The following is an 8,330-nucleotide window of genomic DNA, read 5'->3' as shown; positions in this document are numbered from 1 at the left end:
AAAAACACCTCAGGATATAAAAAACTGAGCCTAGAGAACTCAGAATTTAGTGTTTCTTCCATAGTGTGAAAAAGATTTCCCTTTGCCTATGACCTATACCATGAAATTTGCTCCTTCAGAGCAAATTTGCTCCTTTTTCTCCAAGACACAATCTAGATTAGAGTTCTCAGCCTCCCTGGCATTTAGACATAGCTGTGTTACTGAGTTCTGGTCAATGGAATGTGAATGGAAGTGATTTGTGTTATTGCCACAACCTTATGTATTTCCTAGCAATCTTATAAGTAGGATGCCTTAAGGGCCAAGAGGAAATCAGAACTACATGATGGAAGAAACTTTGTCCCTGTTTGACCACGTAGAAAGGCATCTGACCAGGAACACATGCACTGAACTGTGACAATATAAGTGAGATACAAACTTTTCTTTACGTTAAGTCATAAATATTACAAGACATATTTGTTATAGTAGCCAATGCTCTCCTAACTACTACAAAGATATGATTCAGAGGACATGAAAAGCTCTTACTGGGTCTAAGAGATTGTGAAAAGGAGGGAGGGAGGGAGGACAAAGAAGTAGATAGAGAGTGAGACCTGCAGACAGTGAGTTCCCATCATCTCTCCCCAGGTTTTGGCTTAGACATAGAGTGTGGTATGTTAGAGAAGTTGAGGAGACACCAACTACCTAAGGGCTTTTGCTCTTCCTAACAGGTGGAACTCAGGAAAGAGATGCCTCACAGACTGTCCCACAGCAAGCTGGGAGTAACTGCATCAAAATGTACTTAAAAGCTCAACAAAGTTGGGTGGGCTGACAAAATTCCAGAATTTAATGTTCCTAAGTCACTCTCAATTCCTAAATTGTGACTGGGATCCAGATATTTCCCCATCCCCTTGAAGAGGAACCCAGAATTCCTCTGGCTGGAGACCAGGCCAGTGTGTCGGAGGGGTGTCACATGGAAGAGGGGGTGAAGTGGCTTGAGAAAAGGGCTACAGAGAGAGCTAGACCTGCGTGTGTGTGTGTGTGTGGTCTGTAGCACTAGAGAGAGCAGAGATGGAACTGAATCAGCCAAGGAGGGATATTGAACCCTTCCTACCATACAGACCAGCACATAGGTTACATCAGTGTCCCAATGTCATCCTTAAATGTCAGGAGGGTACACGGTCAAGTGGTGGATAAAGGATCCTGCTGTGGAGACAGAAGCAAGGGTCAGAAGACCTTTCTGCCCCTGCTATCTGGAGATTACCTGAGCCACATACCTCCCCATATTCTGTATTCTAGATACCACTTTAGGGATGAGAAGGGGGAAGGGCAGACATCTGAAAGACATAAGAATGAGTTATCCAAAGGAGATTTTTTTTTTTTTTTTTTTTTTTTTTGCGGTACGTGGGCCTCTCACTGTTGTGGGCTCTCCCATTGTGGAGCACAGGCTCCGATGCGCAGGCTCAGTGGCCATGGCTCACGGGCCCAGCCACTCCACGACTCCACTTCCCGGACCGGGGCACAAACCCGTGTCCCCTGCATCGGCAGGCAGACTCTCAACCACTGCGCTACCAGGGAAGCCCCATGACTCTTTTTTGAATTATGGTTTTCTCAAGGTATATGCCCAGTAGTGGGATTGCTGGGTTGTATGGTAGTTCTATTTTTAGTTTTTTAAGGAACCTCCATACTGTTCTCCATAGTGGCCATATCAATTAACATTCCCACCAACAGTGCAAGAGGGTTCCCTTTTCTCCACACCCTCTCTGGCATTTATTGTTTGTAGATTTTTTGATGATGGCCATTCTGACTGGTGTGAGATGATATCTCATTGTAGTTTTGATTTGCATTTCTCTAATGATTAGTGATGTTGAGCATTCTTTCATGTGTTTGTTGGCAGTCTGTATGTCTTCTTTGGAGAAGTGTCTATTTAGGTCTTCTGCCCATTTTTGGATTAGGTTGTTTGTCTTTTTGATATTGAGCTGCATGAGCTGCTTGTAAATTTTGGAGATTAATCCTTTGTCTGTTGCTTCATTTGCAAATATTTTCTCCCATTTTAAGGGTTGTCTTTTCATCTTGTTTATGGTTTCCTTTGCTGTGCCAAAACTTTTAAGTTTCATTAGGTCCCATTTTGTTTACTTTTGTTTTTATTTCCATTTCTCTAGGAGGTGGGTCAAAAAGGATCTATTTTTTTTTTTTACATCTTTATTGGAGTATAATTGCATTACAATGGTGTGTCAGTTTCTGCTTTATAACAAAGTGAATCAGTTATACATATACATATGTTCCCATATCTCTTCCCTCTTGCGTCTCCCTCCCTCCCAACCTCCAAAGATTTAAAAAACCAGTTGGATAGGGAAATGTAATTCTGGTAGATTGAATGTTTCAAGTGAATGGAGATAGTGTAAAACAGAAATTAAAATATTATAAATCAATAATTTTAAACTTCTGCCACTACTTAGAAGGACGTTGGTTCAAAAGGAAGATTAGACATGTTTCAGAGACTAAAGGAACCAAGTGTTATTTGTATATGTGAGTGTCCCTCAGGTATGATAGTGTCATCTGCCCTCTTTTTGTTGTTGTTGTTTGCTTGTTTTGTTTTTTAATAAAATCATCTCTTACCCCAAAGCAAAGGTCTTCTTTCTATTTACTTGTCCTCTTGTTCCACTCTCACTTCTCATCCAAAATTATCCTTTTTGCTTGGCCTTGACCACACCCCATATCTCCTGGTCTGAAGGAGAAAGAAGAAGTTTTTCTGTAATGTGCAGGGGCCCACACTGGACTTTGTTCAAGGCCCCAGTTTGCCTGAGGTATGTTTTTTTTTCCTTACCTTTTGCCATTTCTGAAGACAGGAAGACTCTTACAGTCAAAATGTCTTACAAGTTGCCAGGCAGAGGAGAGAGTTATAGTGTTTCATCAGTAGTCATTTCTTGAGCATCTGTGAACCAAGCGATGCATTGTGGTATTTCTTCATTTTATTATCTCTCCCAGTTGAGCTTTTTTGCACTGATAACAAGTGGTTGAATTTAACCTAAATTTGGATCCCTAATTCTTTGCTTAGAATGTCTGCAAAAGGATATCTTTATGATGCAGCACTGAAATGAAAATAAATTCTGTACATAGAAGATTGCCTGTCCTGTACTCCAGGAGATGGAATTAAAGGGTGTTGAACTTGCCAGATCTCTTGCAACGGATCACAGGCTTTCCAAAACAGGGAGAAGTTCGTGTGGCTAATTTCTTTTTCACATAGGACTATTAGTCAGTATTGGAATACCGATCTGTGAAAAGTTTTTGGCTAACTTTTAAGAGAAGCTATTTGACCTACAGTAATATGTAATAAGGTAATAATAGAAAACACAAAATGCTGAGTTCAACCAAATAGGAAATGCAGAGGAGAAAGTCCTAATATGATTTGATATGGCTTGAAATTTACTGACAATCTTAAAAAATGTCAAGATCACAGGCAGCAGTGAAAAGCTAGCTTTAACCAACCTCCAAATAACTGAAGGTGATTTAGAAGGAACTCCAGATCTTCTAGACTCTCCTAGGCAAATATTGTCAAGAAGGTTTAGGTCGAATTCTGGTTTAGGTATTGAAAAGAGAGAGTTTAGATCGATAAGTGAATGGTATTTTTAGTTAGTTTTAAAATAAATGAGTACATTTAGTGTGACGTTTACATTTTTAACTTGAAACCTCTTATAGACAGTGTGTCATAATCGGTGGCCTCTTAGACTCAAGAAAATGGGGAAGTTATATTGCTCCCTCTCTTTCATGGTCTTGTTTCTGCTGTCCAGCTGATCTCTGAACACTTCCTACCTCTCATACAATCCAGCTGCCCTGAACAATTTCTAGCTCTGTAAATATACCATGCTTTCATTATACCTGTGGCACATCCTCTGCTTCCAACCTTGAATGTAATTTTCCTGGCACATTACTGCTCATACTTTAAGACTCAGCTCCGGCATCCCTTCTCTAAAACATTTTCCCTGACTATGTACCGCCTCCTTATTGCACACTGTGCTTGTCTCTGGCACTGCACTTACAGCACAAATCTTATATTTTTACTCGCATCAATTCAACAACACACAAACAAAAACAAACATATTTTTCATGCAGCATGGCCCCTAAACGGAAGCCAAATTCTTCATCTGGTGCTTAACTGAAGAATCTGATCTTTTTTCTTACTGAGGGTGTGTGATCACACAGTGTGATGGGTTTACTGAGTTATTGCAGTTTGTTGTATAGAGTTGCTGGGCTCAATTTGCAAAAAGCAGAACTCACTTTACATATTTTAAGCAGGATAAACTAGAATTAAAAGAACCAGGCTCATACATATTCATCAGAGTGCTAGAGACTATGGTTGAATCTTTCAGAAAAAATTCCAGAATAATATTGCTACCTGGACTGCCAGGAGTGCTGCTGCCTCTCTCAGATCAGGTATGTGGAATTAGGAGGGCACTACTGACTTGTTGAGTTCAAGAACACAGTGCTATAGCTGCTGTTCGGAGGTCAGGAAGCCACCACTATCCTCACTGCACCTACCTTTGGAACCCCACAGAGCTTGATATGGACACTGGAACACAGCTGGGGATATCCCAAATACTCCAGGACTGTGCCTGTGAGCAGCCAGCAGTAGGAAGATGGGCTGGTCTTCACTTTCAGATTCAATCTCATGCAAAGGATTGAAGGACTGAGCCAGTCTGCACCAGGAAACCTGGTGGCAAGGGATCCTGGACCAAGTAGTTTTATCTCTCCAACTGGTGCAGGTCGGGAGGGTGTCCTAGGAAGCTGAATTGAATGTGAATGCTAATTCCCTACATCCACTCTAACTAGGTATGCTGTGCATCTTGAGCAAGGTTGAGACCTTTCTTGGGTAACTTTGTTTATGCATTAAAACCAACACCTCACGTAACTGCAAATCCATGATCTGTTCTAAGACAATGGCCTCTTTGTCTTAGAAGTAGACTTTCAGCTCTGAACAGAGCCTGTGCTCTACTCATCTTTGGAACACAATGTCTGGTACTGTGACTCGTCAGATGAGTGAAGGAATGTATGAATCGATAAACCAGTGAACGATATAAAAACAAAAACAAAAAACAAACCCTTTGTCCCTTTGTCCTTTTTTGATTCAGCTAATCCCTTTGACTTTTTCTAATCCAGTGGTTCTCAATCAGGGGCAGTTTTGCCTCCCCAGGGGACATTGGAGATGTCTAGAGACATTTTTGAGTATAACTACTTTCAGGGGGGAGTGCTATTGGCATCCATTGGGTAGAGACCAGGCTTGCTACTAAATATCCTACATTGCGTAGGACAGACCCCTGAAACAAAGGATTATTCAGCACAAAATGTCAATAGTGCCAAGGTTGAGAAACCTGCTCTAATTACTTTTTCTCACTCTGTCTGCCGCAATATTCTTATGTCAATAGATCAGAGCCCTTGAGAATTTGGACTTTCTCAGAATTCAAATCCTCATCTGTCTTTTTCCTCTTTGGCAGGGGTTTCCCCCGTCATCTCTCATTCCATGTTAATCATTCTGTCCCCACATGTATTACTAATGGACCTCAGGGACACAGACTGGCCTTTAAGCTCTTATATTAGAATTTTTCTAGAGGGAATTTTTGGAGTGTCACTCTTCAACTTTGTTTCTTAATCTCATAGCTCTAGATTTGGAATTAAAGTTTCATTCAACTTAGAAAATATCTTGAAAAAGTGGGAGGGAGCTTTTATTCTAACGTATTTTGAACCTTGATAGTCAACATAACAATTTTACTGGATTAGTTGATTTTTGACTTTTTTTCTTTCCTCTTTTTATAATTATCTGTCCAGTAGTCTTCAATAACAATGAAATTTTGCTCCTAAAATGAACTTCCTAAAAAAATTCAGTACTTCTTTTAGTTTATAGAAATTATCCCTTTTCACAATTAAATACTTCTGTAAGTGTAAGTACACCACAATTAGATAATTAAATGTAATTAAATACTTATAATTAAAACATAAGTATTTCATCATAATTAAAGTCATACATGTCTATGATCAGAACAGGAAGTTAATATAGGTCTTAAAGTCAGAACTACATGAAACTCAGCTTATGCATCCAACTCTTATTGATCACCTACTATTCCCCACTGCTTGCCACTGAGAATACATCAGTGAGCGTATTATATCCAGTCCTACCCTCATGGAGCTTACGTTATTTAGTTAGGGTCTCTCTACTAGATAATCACACAAGTAGGATTTAATTACTATGGTGACAATCCTATAATTAAAAATCACAAGGTGGTATGAAAGTAAATAGGGAATCTGACACTATTTCTAACTTAATCAGGAGAGTTTTCCTTAAGAAAATAGTGATTAAGCTCATACCTGAAAGATGAGTAACAGTTAGCTATGCACAGTCTGGAAGAAACAGCATTCCTGGAAGAGGCATATGTAATGCCTTGAGGCAAAAAAGAGTTTGTTTGTTCAGGAAACACAAAGAAGGATTTTGGATTTAATACTTAGAACTCATGAAATAGTTTTAGTAGAGGAATGATTTAATCCGATTTACATTTTAAATGGTTGCTCTCACTGCTATGTGAAAAATGGGCTTGGGGCAAGGAAAAGTGGGTTAGAGGACACTAGTGAGAGGGTCATTTAAGTAGCCCAGGTGAGAGATGATGGTGACTTAAATTGGAAAGCTGATGGATTTAGGAGGCAGAGTCAACTGAATCTATGATTGATTTTTTGGAGGCAGAGGGGTATGTGCAGAAGTTGGGGGAGAATCGTTGAAGGAGGGGGAAGTGTTAAGAATGGCTCATAGACTTCTTTACTGAAGAGTCTGGGAGGATGTTAGTACCATTTACCATGATAGGTAACGCTAGAAGAGAAGCAGTTTGGGGATAAGGTAGTTAGAGATGATAAGTTTACTTGGGGGCATGTTGTATTTGAGATTCTTATAACACGTTCAAGTGTCTCAGCTGGAGATAATATAAACATTTGGAGCAATGAGTCTGTAACTCAGAAGAGCAATCTGGGCTGGAGATATGATTTTAAAACCATTGCCTGGGGCTTCCCTGGTGGCGCAGTGGTTGAGAGTCCGCCTGCCGATGCAGGGGACACGGGTTCGTGCCCCGGTCTGGGAGGATCCCACATGCCGCGGAGCGGCTGAGCCCGTGAGCCATGGCCGCTGAGCCTGCGTGTCCGGAGCCTGCGCGTCCGGAGCCTGCGCGTCTGGAGCCTGTGCTCCGCAATGGGAGAGGCCACAACAGTGAGAGGCCCGAGTACCGCAGAAACAAACAAACAAACAAAACCATTGCCTGTAGATGGTGTTTGAAGATACTGGAATAGATGAGATCACTTTGGGAGAGAATTGAAGAGGGCCCAAGACTGAGCCCTAAGGAAGTTCTACACAAAAAGGTGGGTAGAGGAGGAGATGTCAGCAAAGCAGGCTGATAATAAATCAGAAGAAAAACAAAGGAAGTGTGGGGACATGGAAGGATGCAAGGCAAGGAAAGAGACTGTTGTAGAGGGAGAAGTGGAAACCTGTGTACTACAGAGGAAGCTGGGAGTTTAAATAGGATAGGCGTGAACATTTTCATTGACTTGGCAACATGTAGGTCATGGGTGGCTTAGTGCTAGAATTTAGGTGGTAAGAACAGAAGCCAGGTATATGGCCATACCACCTCGAACACGCCCGATCTTGTCTGATCTCGAAAGCTGAGCAGGGTTGGGGCTGGTTAGTTCTTGGTTGGGAAGAACAGACGCCAGACTAGAATGGACTGAGAAGTCAATAGTAAGAAAAAGTAGAAGTTGAAGCTATAGCTATATATTTTGTAACTAGGAGAATAGATAAGATTTTAGTTGGAAATTTGTAGTCTGGTAAAATTTTGTTTTTTAAAATAGGAGAAATAGTATGTTTAAATGATAATGAAGAAATTCTGGTGAAGAAAGAACTTGAAGTTATGTAAGAGACAATGGATATAATCCAGAGGGAGAAGTTCCTGAGAAAGTGGGAGGAGATGGGATTCTTCGCACAGATCAAGAGATTTTCCTATGATAGAAAATACTTTCTATTTAGTAACAGGAGGAGAGAGATAATGAATGTGAAGTTTAAAATATTTAAATATGACTCTCCTTTAGAATGAAATATGACTTAAATCCTCTTGTGATCTGAGGGTATTTGCATATATACCTCCAGAGCTTGAAATTAGTAACCATGTTATTGGGAGATTAAGATGTAGGAGTGCATTTGTGGATGCCTTCCTACCTGGGGAGTACTTAAGAGGTAAGGTGCCATAATCTTATTTAAAGTGAGTTGAGGGGCTTCCCTGGTGGCGCAGTGGCTAAGAATCTGCCTACCAATGCAGCGGACACAGGTTCAA

The sequence above is a fragment of the Monodon monoceros genome, unplaced genomic scaffold (assembly GCF_005190385.1).
Source record: "Monodon monoceros isolate NGI ecotype Baffin Bay Population unplaced genomic scaffold, NGI_Narwhal_1 Super_Scaffold_11, whole genome shotgun sequence".
Classification (NCBI taxonomy): domain Eukaryota; kingdom Metazoa; phylum Chordata; class Mammalia; order Artiodactyla; family Monodontidae; genus Monodon; species Monodon monoceros.
This window is presented reverse-complemented; position numbering follows the sequence as displayed.